Source organism: Agelaius tricolor, unplaced genomic scaffold (assembly GCF_023055355.1).
Source record: "Agelaius tricolor isolate 1412-34295 unplaced genomic scaffold, bAgeTri1.0.p SCAF_2, whole genome shotgun sequence".
Taxonomy (NCBI): domain Eukaryota; kingdom Metazoa; phylum Chordata; class Aves; order Passeriformes; family Icteridae; genus Agelaius; species Agelaius tricolor.
In genome coordinates this window covers 33,943,637-33,956,712 of record NW_027269262.1, presented here as the reverse complement: position 1 = coordinate 33,956,712, position 13,076 = coordinate 33,943,637, and positions in this window count along the sequence as shown.

Sequence of the window (13,076 nt, the reverse complement as noted above, 5' to 3'; positions counted from 1 at the left end):
CAAATGTATTAACATTGTACTTTAATTGAAAACGTAACTGTACTGGCCTTGAAGGAACTCTGTTGCTTAGGAAAGCAACAGAGGAATATCACAACATCTCATGATAAAAGATGACAGGTCTATTATGTGGCTGCTGGGAATGAAAACAGGACAGAAAAAAAGTCTCTGACAGATAAGAAGCCTCCTTGTTTGTGAATATTGTGTTTTGCCTGGTTATTATATTCACTCTGTGGATTGAGGAAATAGATCAAAAAGTTCAGACAAAACTTGTTGCAGTAATGTAGGAAATAACAAAATGTGCCAACCCACTGTGCACTTCGGCTGTGGGTAACAGCTCTCTAGTGCAAAGCAAAGTTGGCAGGACAGAAGTGTTGGCTTAGAAATTCTGTGCAAAACTGGACTTCTTAAGCTGAATTCTGGCTACCAGACCTCATATCACCTTCAGTCTTGAGGGTTCATAAATATCCCTGGAGCCACAGTAGGGCTGGATTGATGCACTGGGGGAAGGTGGAAGGGAACAAGGAGTTACCTTCCTCTTTCTACAGAAAGGGCATATGGGAGCCCCAGAACCTAGAACTACAAATTACCAACATAGGATTTGCAGGATCATCAACAGTTTTCATGCATCGAAGCATGGTCTTAATCAATATTTGCTCAGAGATAAAATATTTCATTGTATGGAATAAATTATTGTCTGTGAAGAAGGAAAAATGTGAAATCTCTTTATAGCAGCATAATAATGTAAATCTCTAAATAGGATAAAAGCAGGGGAAATTATACACCATGGGAAAAAATGGGGATTATGGAAGAAGAAGGTTTGAAGAAAAGGTCATGGTCACGGTTTTACTCAGTGTCTTACCTTTTAAAACTCTGTACGGAATTTAGAAATATTTATTAGCATACACAGTTTTGTTGAAAGAGTTAAAAGAGAAAAGAGGTTTGGGGAAAAACAACGGGGCAAGAGAATATGAAGGAATGTGTGATCAGAGAAGACATGTCACGTGTAAAGGGAGCAGACAGGGCAAGACATGAGGATTTCAGTGGGATAATGTGATGAGTGGGAACAACTCATGTCTTTTCAGCTGAGACTCAGCATCTCTGCAAGGCAGGTCACCTCTGTTTTATGATGCCTAACCTGGATTTGGAGCCCAAAGATATGAAAACTTTAGATTCCTTTAATCTTCTTGTCCTATGACTCAAAGGACACTTTATCAGGTACCTTCGTGTCAAATGAGACATAAATCAATGGAACCATCACAAAATGTAAACCCCAAACCAGATTATGTCAGGCTCCAATGCTCAAGAAAATTTTTGGGCTTAAATATGATTCTAATTTTATGGCTATTATACATATAAATACTAAATTATTGCCATATTATTCAATTCTGTTGGTTAATATATATCAAAACTGTGTATAATATTCAGTTTACCACTAACCTAATTTAGAATTTGGTCTTACTCAGAAAGAAGCACATGACTTAGCAAAATAAACAGCTAACCTATTTAAGTCTCTTAGACACAAAAAATACTCTCAAAAGTTTCAAGAGGACAAAATATGTACAGGCTAAAATCAGAAGGATGTCCATGTACTGAAAATTAAAATATTTATGTAATAATGTGCTTTTAAGTATCAAGTAAGGACTTAAAGTAACTTAGAAAGGAAAGGAAAGAAAAGGAATTACTCTATGAGAAAATATTTAAACAAACAAATAGGCTGTTCATACAAATAGCATCCTTAAAAATGTAGGCTGAGGTTTTCACTTGGAAGTGAACAGTGATGTGGAATAATGGTAAAACCCCTATTAGTCATTCTTTGTTTATCAGAACTTCTTCAAAAATACTGTCAAATTGCATCTGATGACCTCTTTTGAAAAAAGGTATAGTTCTGGACAAAAAGATATAACAAAATGTGGAATAATAGTGATGCAGAATATAGAAAAAAAAAGCCCAAAGATGTATGAAAATGAGTTATTTTTAATATATGGAAAGATTTAGATGCAATTATCTATAATAAAATAGGGAAGGTACGTCCTGTTTCTATGTCATAAAAACAAAACCAAAAAAAAAGTAGAAAGGGAAAAATCTGCCTAAGAGGCTGCTGATTCTTTTTTTTTTTCCGTTTCATGAACACCCACCTAAAAATTATTCAATTTGTTTTTCAGCTGTTGCTCTGAAAATGGTAGAATAAATTTCCAACATTCATAAGAGGATTTTTATAGTGTACTGGGGCTACAATAAATTTATTCATATCATAGCTTATGGGGCATATTGAACACTTACTAAAGTAAAGAATAAAATGCCACTTTTTTTTACCACAGTTAAGAAACAAGCCTTCAGAAGATGCAAACAATCAAACATTTGCTCCAAGAGAAGTATAACAATTTCTACCAGCCTAGGACAACTCCTGTAATGCTTTTTACGTCTAGGGAGAGATTAGATTTATTCTAGGAGTTCCCTGAATCTCTGGGAGTGTTCAAGGACAAGCTGGATAGGACTCTGACCAACTTGGTCTAGTGGACGTCATCCCTGTCCATGGCAGGGAGGTTGGAACTAGATGATCTTCAAAGTCCCTTCCAGCCCAAACCATTCTGTGATATTATGATTAAATTAAGAAAAATAAAATTTTCCTGCATGTGATGGAAATAGCAAGAAGGAAAATATATTCTCTTCACAGATCTAAGGAGAAAAAAAGGCTCATGTAAAAAAAAAAAAAAAAAAAGATAATGTTTAAAACATTTTCCTAGCATTTTATAGAACACATAGAACATTGGCATCTTTTTTCCAGTACAAGAAAATCTGTGTTTACTTCCTAAGAGATACTACATATTGAAAAAGGGACCAGAAAATATTGTTTAGATATAAATTTTTATGCAGAAAGTTACAAATATACAACAGAGAGATCATGACTCTTACCTTTCATAAAGCTAATAATGACCATATGCCATAATTTTTTATTCACATTGAAGCCTTTTATTAGGAATTTGGAAAAGATTGTGGTAACAATTCCATTGGTATACATCTGTAAAAACATGAAAGAATTGTTAGAGATTATATAATTCAAATATGACCATAAGAAGCTGGGTCTATAGTTTTAGAGCTTACCTGCTAATACTTTAGTTGTTTTTGTACTGTATTATAAAATAAGAGTGTTGTGCTTATTATAATTTAGTCATTCCTTCTACTAAAAACTCTATAAAGATGACTAATGTTTGATGCAGTTGGCTGCAATAAAGTCCAAGTAAATGACACAATTTTTTCTTGTTTTCTTGGCTCCAATGTGAAGGCACCTTTTTCAGTTTTCCCCAAGGCTAACAGTTTATCCTTTTGTTGCCATCCTTATTATTACACTGGTGTTCAAAAGGAAATATGGTCCTCAGGGTAACACCAGCACTTGCAGACTGTTACAGACCCCCCAGGGCTTGTGCTTTTCCCTGATGCTTACCAGAGCATGTCCTGCCACAGTGACCTTGGGCTCACTGCAGGCTTGGGGAGGGAGGACTCCCTTGGTGGAGACCTGTGGTGGAAAAACTTCTCATTAAGAATAAAGTTCTGCCATCTGTCACAAGCCTCACCTGACAGATGAACCAAAATGCCTTGGCTTCCCCAGATCCTGAGCACTTCCAAGTCAGGTAATGACTAGTGACAGTCAGGAAAAAAAAAAAGAAAAAGGCCACTGAAAACAGAATCATTTAAAGCCAGTCTCACAAAGTGCTCAACGAAAAGCAGAGAAGTGTGCAAGTAGAAGTCATCTCAGCAGCTTCCCTTTATCTTGCTTGCTATATGTTTTTAGGTGACTTGGTAGCATTAGGCACATCAATAGTTTGGGAGTGATGCACAGCTCCCCAGCTTGGTGTAGCTGGTTTCTGCTTGAGGCGTGTAGACACCTCTTCAGTGCACATCTCTCAACTTCTAAAGCTTTTTTTTCTTTTTTTTTTTTTAAGGGAATATGTTACAGTATGAGAAATATAAATGTAGTGCAAACACGCTGAGGTGGGCAACAGAATCTTTCAGTCCCCTGTACCTGGACTTTATGCCATTTCATGGGCATCTCAAAGTCTTTCTATGGTCTGGCTCTTGGGGCTGTGAGGAGGGAAGTGAGCTGATGGTGGGATTAGAGGGCAGGGTTACACCTGTGGTGAGGAAGAGGCAGAAGAGGTTGTTCTGCACTGGGGAGGGGGTGAGGTGAAGGGGGAAAGGGACGGAGCAGGGCTTGTTATGCATATCAACAAGAAAGGATACAACATGAAACAAATTCATAAAATAGAAGGTTTTGTACAATAAGAAGAGGAATATATATACAGGGAGTATATTTTATATCCCTTCAGATGCTGGGCACTCTTGTGCTCATGCAGCATCTGATGGAGACAGATGGATTTCCCCAAGGAATTCTATGCAGAGCAGATCCTGTCCATAGAAAGACATTCTCCCATCCTCCCCCTTTTGATTCTTTGAGCTAATATAGGATTTTCTCACAAGAAAACTCTGTTCCTGAAGGATTCTCACAGAGCTTTGTGCTGCATGGTTAGATAGAGACAAGGTTATGTAGGAGGCAAAGTTGCTGGTATGGTGTGGGAGCTGCCTGGGGACAGCTCTGTGACTGTGACACAGGTGAGGTGACCCTGGAGGCAAGGGAACTGTGCAACCTGGCACAGCCCAAGGACCCTGCTGGGCAGGCAGTCCAGCACCCACCTGTGCCTGCTTGGCGTTACAGAGAAATGTGATCACACAGAACATTCTGGGTTGCAAGGGACCAGAAAGATCAAGTCCAACTCTAAAGTGAATGGCCTATATGGGGATCAAACAGTGACCTTGGTGTTATTAGCATCATGCTCCAATCTACTGAGCTAATCACTTGCTCCTCCATGGGCAGCCCTCTCCCAGGCAGGAGAGCTGTGCCCCACGCCCTGATCCACACAAAAGTCATCTTTCTCAACAGTTTGTTAATCTGTAAATTACAGATCATCTGACAGGGCTGTCCAGCTAACAGACAGTCTTCCAACGGCTTGGAATGTTATCTCCATCCCACAGACACCAGTGCAGCTCAGGCTGGTGTGGGGTGGCTCCCACATAGGGCTGCTCACAGTAATGAATGGGCTGCTTCAGCCCTGTGTACAAGGCCCAGTGGAACAGGGATGGTCAGTATTGACAGCTCCTTGAACACAAGAAGTTAAGGCAACAGGGAAGTGAATAGGGGAGGGAAAAGGATATGAAAAGGAGAAAAAAGTTTCTAGAAGGTAATGACAGACTAGGAAAAGGATCATAGAATGCCTCAAGTTGGGAGAGACCCATAAGGATCATTGAGTCCCACTCCCTGCTCTTTGCATGACTTACTAAAATTACACCATATAATTAGGGGTATCATCCAGATACTCCTTGAACTCTGACAGGCTTAGTCATGCCATGATCACTTCCCCAGGGAGCCTGTTCCAGTGACCAATCACCATCACAGTGAAGAATCTGAACTTCCCCTGACACAGTTTCATTCCATTTCCTCGTGTCCTATATCTGGTCACCAAAGGGAGAAGCTCAGCACCTCCTCTTCCTCCACCGCCTCCCTGGAGGAGGGTGTAGACTGCAATGAGGCTACACCTCAGCCTTCTCTTCTCAAAACTGAAGACACCGAGTGACCTCAGCCACCTCTTGAAGTCTTGCCATCAAGACCTTTTGTCAACTAGGTTGCCTTCTCTGGACACACTCCAACAGTCTGATATCCTTCTTACATTGTAGCTCCCAAAACTGCACACAATATTAAAGGTAAGGCTGCACTAGTGCAGAGCAGAGCGGTACAATAATCTCCATCAACTGGCTGGCAATGCTGTGCCTGACACATCACAGGATGTGATTGGCTCAGGGCACACTGCTGACCCATATTCAAATTGCCATCAATCAATCAATCAATCAGTCAATCAATCAAAATTCCCAGATCTCTTTCTCCAACCTGTTTTCACCACAATATTTACGTATAATCAGGAGGATGTAGCCCTTCATGTCTTGGACTATAGGGAAAATCTGGCAAAAGCAAAGTTTTCCTGTTGCTGATTACATGAATGACGGGCTTTTTGGATGGAAGAAATTGAAGAACTGGGGAAGGAGCTATGACGCATGTTGCAATTTACACTGACAATATTCCTTGGTGAAATGACAATTTTTCATGCACTCAAAATGAGGTAAAAATTTACCCTAGCCTTGTGTAAGTTTGATTTTGTTGACAGTTAATGCAGCATGAAAGGTAAGGATCTACTCTCTGAGTGTTATTACTGCTGAGTGTGCAGAAGTTTGATTCTCACGGGTGAATTTCAGTGTGAACTGCAGGCTTTTGATAGATGCCCCTTCTGCCTGGTTCTTTCATGCAAAGCTATTTGCAGAATGTCCTGTAAGGCTCACTGGTGCAGAGATTGCTTTTGCCCTAGTTCTCTAGACATCCATGCTTCAGTATTTTACTTTTTTAAATGGTTCAATTTATGACTGGAAATGTAGACAAAATACTTTGCCTCAAAACACTTTAGCATGTGAGAGTTAAAAATAATGTGCTTGGAAATGCCAGCTTGAGCTGCATGTTGTACATGTTTTTCTCAATGGTTAAAATGATGCAGCTTTTTATATTTTCATGTTTCACATGTTTCTCTCCGTTTCATGGTGTTTTTCCTATGCAAACTCATTTTCATTTTTTCTATTTTATCCCATGAGTTAATTTTGAGTATCAAAATAATTGCTCGATGTCCAAAGAGTATGTTTTTGAGAATTATTATGCAGAAGAAGGAGGCTGAACTCCAGGTTTAGGTGCAAAGCATATCTCACTACCTTAAATCCAAAGAGATATCACAAGATCCTGTTCATGACACTGCAATTTCCTAACCTGGTATACTTTAACTGATTTATGAGTGGGATTTTTTCCCTCATGTTCACTCAATATCTTTCCCTTCTAAATTTCTTTACCATCAACTATTATTCAGTCTTATATCCCAGTAGGAAATACCTTTCTTGTTAGCAATGTTTTCTTAATGCTGGTGTGGTATGAAGTCTTCCTCTGAGGTGCTTATTTAAGGTGAGCCACGTCAAACAGAAGGCACATTTCCCCTTGCAAAAGAAAGTATTTTGTATTTCTCTTCTGTGGCTTGTGGCATCTGACTGGGCTGTGTCCTGCTGTGGGTGACAGGGGAAAAGCAACAGAATCATCTATGATGCCAACTCCAACTTAATGGCATAGGGCACTTTGTGGCCCCCGTGGTGGGACAGGTTCAAGCCTTTCTTAATACTTCATCTACAATGTGTAGTAAAGCAGTTCATTAAATTCTCCAAAGCAGTTGTCTACTACAGAAACTTTGTACACCAATGTACACCAATAATGAAAAGATACCAAAAAAAGAGAGAAACATCCCCCCAATTTAAAAAGGAATTTTGACAGAAGTGAGAGAGTTTTTCATTATCTTTCCTAGGAGAGGAATTTTCACCCAACCCAAGCAGGCTGCCATATGAGCATAGGATATGCTGTGTCATGTTCCTCTCTTCTCTGCAGCTGTGACACTCAGCAGACATGTGCCTTTGAGAACTCAGCATTGGGAATGGGGATTCCCTCATGCAAACTTATAATGCTGTTTGTACTTCCCCTGAGCTGAAACCCATGACAGCTTCAGACCAGCAGGACCAGACCAGGTTATTAATTTTCCTGCCTGTGCTCACCAAGTTACTAGGAGGGAGTGAGACAGTGTCAAAGAGCAGGGAAGTGTGGCATTATCATACAGATAAAAAAGGTTGCCAGCTCCTAGTGTCAGTAACCAGACCTCTGAATCAAAGCCTCATCTAATACTGGGGATCTCTGACTGCTTTGGAAAGCTGAAGGTTGTGGATCAGGCATATCCTTCTGGAGGTTATGTAACTTGTACAAAACCTTTTCATGGTCAAACCCATTTAAAATATATATGCAGTGGATGTGGCACACACATGTGTGTGTGCAAATAAAACGACCAACTGATATTAACTCCATGTGTTAGGTTTGGGTTTTTTAAATGAGCATGAAGACATGCATCAGGAGATTATTACAAAACTTATTTTTGGGTTTGGGAGATACTATTCTATGGTGTAGAACAATATCCTATACAAGTCCTGCAAGAACTGCTGCTAATACAGAATTTAAGTGTAAAATATTACTTTAATCACTACAGATGGCATTTCCACATACTTTTTCTTTTGTGTGTGTGTGCATGTGTGTTTGTACACGTACGCTCTCTGGAATGAATGCCCATTATCATGCCTCTTTTTAGAGCTTCTGTTTCAAAAACATAATGCATAATCAGTTTGATTATGTGACAAGCTGTTTCATCCTTTTTCTCTTTTTTTCTTCCCAAGCAATTTTCTAGGTCATGTTTGTGTTAGGTCTTAATTTAAAAAAAAAAAAAAAGAATATCAGAGAGATTTTATGCAGAATTTCTTTCAGCCAGCAATTACAGTCATTGTTTGGAGAACTAATTTTGAATTGTATTTCTAAATAATTAGGTTTTTTTTTTTCTTTAGAAAATCAGAAATCCATTTAGGCAGTGGGGATTTAAGCTATTCATAGAATACTTAAAATACAGCCTTCAAGAAAAATGGGAATAGCTACAGTTAAGATTTGTTCAGTTCAGCTTCTTTCACCAGCATCATTCAACCTTCAGTCTTCAGTGAGATGAATTAAGGGAGAAATTATTTCTAAAAATGTACTCTAAACATTTAAAATTAAATCTAGTCAAGTAACAATATCTGCTTTTCTATCTTGAAAAAATTATTTGGAAAGGATGCCCCAGGCTTACATTATACTCAAGATACACTAGAAATCTTAACTTTTATTGAATGCAGGACCTACAATTCCAGAATTGTTCCAGTGGCAGTTAAAAACAGCTTAATGCTGAATTTTAATGGACTCAATTAGTAACTTTGAGAATGACACTTCTCCTTGATGATCCCTTCTGTTGTCAAATCTGGTAGGTGCATGCTCAAGGGAAGGAAATCCTAGCAAGCCCAAAAATTATTATTCTCCATGCAGTGGAATGCCTTCCAACACAGATCCCACAGCTGGCAAAAAGAAAGAGGCTGGATCTGTTTTCAAGATGTCAAAGGCAATGGAGCTGTTCCCAGCTGTTGTACACAATATCCCCTGTGAAGCTGGGAAATTATTTAAACTCATCTTTATGGTTTTGGTCACTATTGCTTAATATTTATTTTCTCAGTGCTTCAGCTCCGATCCCTCAGATGAAACCTTGGCACAGCCTTTAGAAGTGTCCCAGGGCTGGAATCTGATTTACAAGTTTTGAATGCCCTCAATCCAAGCTGGAGGCAAAGGATGCTGTGGGTGGCTTGTCACTCTCCTGAATGCTGTTCTGTGTCTTCCACAATGGGCATTTCACCCCTAAAGATCTATGGTGCTTGAGACATTTCAGGTTGCTCAGCCTAGAGAAGTCCCTGGGGACATCTTGGAGCAGCCTTCTTGTACCTAAAGTGGATGGAAAGTACAGAAAATAAGGGAGGGACTATTTATCAAGGAGTGTAGTGATAGGAAGAGGGGGCACGGCTTAAAACTGGAAGAGAGCAGGTTTAGGTTAGGAATTAGGAAGAAATTCTGTACTGTGATGGTGCTGAGGCACTGAAACAGGTGGCCCAGAGAACCTGTGGATGCTCCATCCCTGGAAATATTCAAATCCAGGTTGAATGGGGCCCTGAGCAATCTGGTGTAGTGGAAGGTGTCCTTGAGCACGGCAGGGGCTTAAAGTAGATGATTTTTAAGGTCCTTCCCAACCCAAGCCATTCTATGAATCTGTGATTTTATTATGAATTCTAGTCTAGGCAGAAATTGACCCCAGGAAATGAATATAATAATACCCCTCTGCCTAAGAGTTATCTTATAAAGAAAAATGTAACTCGTAAAGTTTTTTCTGAGACATTCAGAAGCTGTGGCAGTAGAAGTTACAAAACAAAACAAAACTGGCTACAGAAAAGGATAATTCTGGGCAGTACAGAAAAGACAACTGTACAACAAATTAAGCCTAGGGCCATGATATAGCTCATGAGAAGACTCACCAGGCACTACTCATCCAGGTTGCTACTGGAGCAAACAACCTAAAATGAGGCAATTTCATTAGGGATTACTTCATAAGCATATAAACAATGAAGACACATAAAGATAGGCTAAGTTCAACAACTTGCAAGAACAAGGCCCCCAAACTTTGAGTACTGGCTTTGCTCATTTAACAAATTTTGAACTTTCTTCTGTTGAACTTAACTACATATAATTAAACTGTAAACCTAACATATGACTGCTGCTTTTCATAGTGTCTTGTAGAATAACTCCTGTCTATTAACACATATTCCTGTAAATCAAGAAGATTTCACCCAATGAAAGAAAGCATTAAACTTTGATTTAACATATTTTCAATATTATTATATTTTCATCTCAATGTTTAGACATAGCTAGATTAAGTATATTAAGCACTAAATACAACTTTTTGATTAGTGTTGTATTTTCTACATCTCTCACATAAAGGTGTAGGCATAACTGAGTTCGGTAGGGAGAACATGAAGGGCACCAAGCCACCTCTGTCTGCAAAACCTCACTTGTAAATAAGAATTTACCATCAAAATTACTATTACTATACAAAATTATTATACAAAATTACTGTGTTGCTACTAAATTACAATTGGAACAGAAGTTTTTCCAATGCCTAACTAACTAGAAAAATTATTTCCAGCTCAAGAAAGTTTTTGTTCAAGTAGTATCTCCCTTATCAGAGCTTGTTGATGTACCTCCATTGGCAGAACCACAGGGGGACACATAAAAGATATGAACAAAACTGTGGAGTGACTTTTGAAGTCTGCTTAGGCACCATAATAACCATTCTGACATTCAATGAACTGAGTTCTTCCTGTGTCTCAAAAGTTACACCAAAGGGAGAAAAAGAGGAAGATTATTTTTACATTTATTTCTGAAAAATACAGAAATTCTTTTCTGGAATATGAAGGAAAACAAGGACAGATGTGATGACCCACTCTGAGGGGAAGGAAGCATGAACTTCTCTGGGCCTCTAAAGGAGATTTTAATTTCATGAGGACGTTAGCTATGAAGACTGGCAGCTGGTGACAAGTCTAGAGTATGTCCTTTTCTATCCTTGTAACACCACTGACCATCACTATTACTTCCTTATAAAGTATGTGTTCCTAAAAGGCATACTGGTTCTATTGTAATTATCTGATATTCTAAACTTCTCATACAATATCCTCCAGATATTTCAGTTTCAAGAGAAGATCCGGTAACATTAGAAATCACAAAAAACATTTCTTGGGTTTGACCAAAGGCTCAAGAGTCTCATTTGAATGAGGCCTTGGTCAGACAGAGTACTTATGACAAGTAAGAAACTAGGCTCACCTGCATTGATCTGTCTGGACATAAATCCACCTTCCTGTGCTTCTTTAGCCATGGCACCATGGTGCTGCCACAGCATTCCTTATGGCACTATTAAGTCCATATTCTGTGTTGATTTATCCCAGTTCTCTCAGTGTTGGACTCTGTTAGGGTGGCACAGGGGTGACAGTGACAGACCTTTTTTTGGGGAAAAGAGGCAATCACTGCCAATACTTGGCACTAGCAACCCTCCACAATGTGGTATCTCAAACTGGCTGGGAAAGCACCCCGAGGTGTGCAAGGACCAGCCCCACAAAACCCTGCAATGCCCTTGCACCCTCAGGCAGGACAGAACCCCTAATCTCTCTAATCCAATCCAAGCAGCATCCCAGTAAAACTGTTTGCAGGACAGCAAAAGCAGCAGGTTATCTATCAGTCAGGTTAACTTTTTGTGTCACAGAGGAGTCTCTCACCCAATCCATCTTGGAAAAGCCTACACTTATGCCTACAATCACAGCCAGAGCCAGCTTTGTTCCCACAGCAACAGACGCAACTCCTATAACATGACCCATGTTTTTGGCAGTGCCCGACTTCCTTCTGCCAGAGCCCTGACTCCAGCCCTGGCAAGGCCTGCTGAGAAGGGGTTGCTGTGCAACCTGACTGCTGCACAGCCATCCTTGGCAGCTCAAGCCAGCACTCCCCAGTCAAGGCATGCTTTGATGACTGGATCCATGCATTTTTCTGCAAGGAGTCATTTGTTCCCCTAGCAGCTAACATTTCTGGCTGTATCTTCTGTATGATCAGGCACAGCTTCCTTCCTCTCATACCCACTGGAAAACAACTGTGCCTATCTGCAGTGGTTTTGTGTCAGGTTACAGCCAGGATTCCAGAGCACACGGGAGAGATAAAGGCCCGTCAGGAAAGGTTAAGGCCCAAAATGTTCCATGTGCTATGCAGAGTGTTTCCTCTGGATTCCTGCTTGCTTTTCACTGCTTTCTCTTCCTACCCCCACCTCCTGCACAACCCCATAAAGCCAGCTTCTCCCTCCAGCCCAGACTTTCCAGCTTCTCAGTTCACTTTCAGTTATTTCAGGATTATCTTAGGTGTGATTTGGGGACAGAAGGCACATCTGTTTCTCTCCTTTTCCATGCTTGCATAGCTGAGCTCTCCATTTATACTTCAACCTGGCTTCTGCTCCACAGCCTTTTTCATGTTTCATCTTTCAAGAGTGGATGTCTTGAAGGTCCTGCTGAGGCTCCTACTCAGCCTGTGGGGCAGCTGTGGCTATTGGGAACCAGCAAAGTCCTTGAACATGTGAAGCCAAGTGGCTGATACAATTTGAGCACATCTATCCAGTATAATACCCTGCATTGTGAACCTGTTTCTCAAGGCCAGCGACCATTCAAGTAAAACTAGAATACCACAGCAGTATTTTTTTTTCCCTTGATTTGATTTCAATTTCTTGTGCAGGAGGGGCAATAAATATATAAAAGAATGAAAAAATAAAAATCTAGCAGATGAAATTCACTAACTGCTCTGTTCACTTTTTTTTTTTTTTTTTCTGCTGAAAAGCAGAGGTATTCAAACAAATTCAGATCAAGCAGTTGAGCCTGGCCATTGCTCAGTAGCAAATTCTTGTGCTTTCCACGACAGTAATTTCAGGGACATCATACATGGTAATATTAAATACATCCCAACATCAGAAACT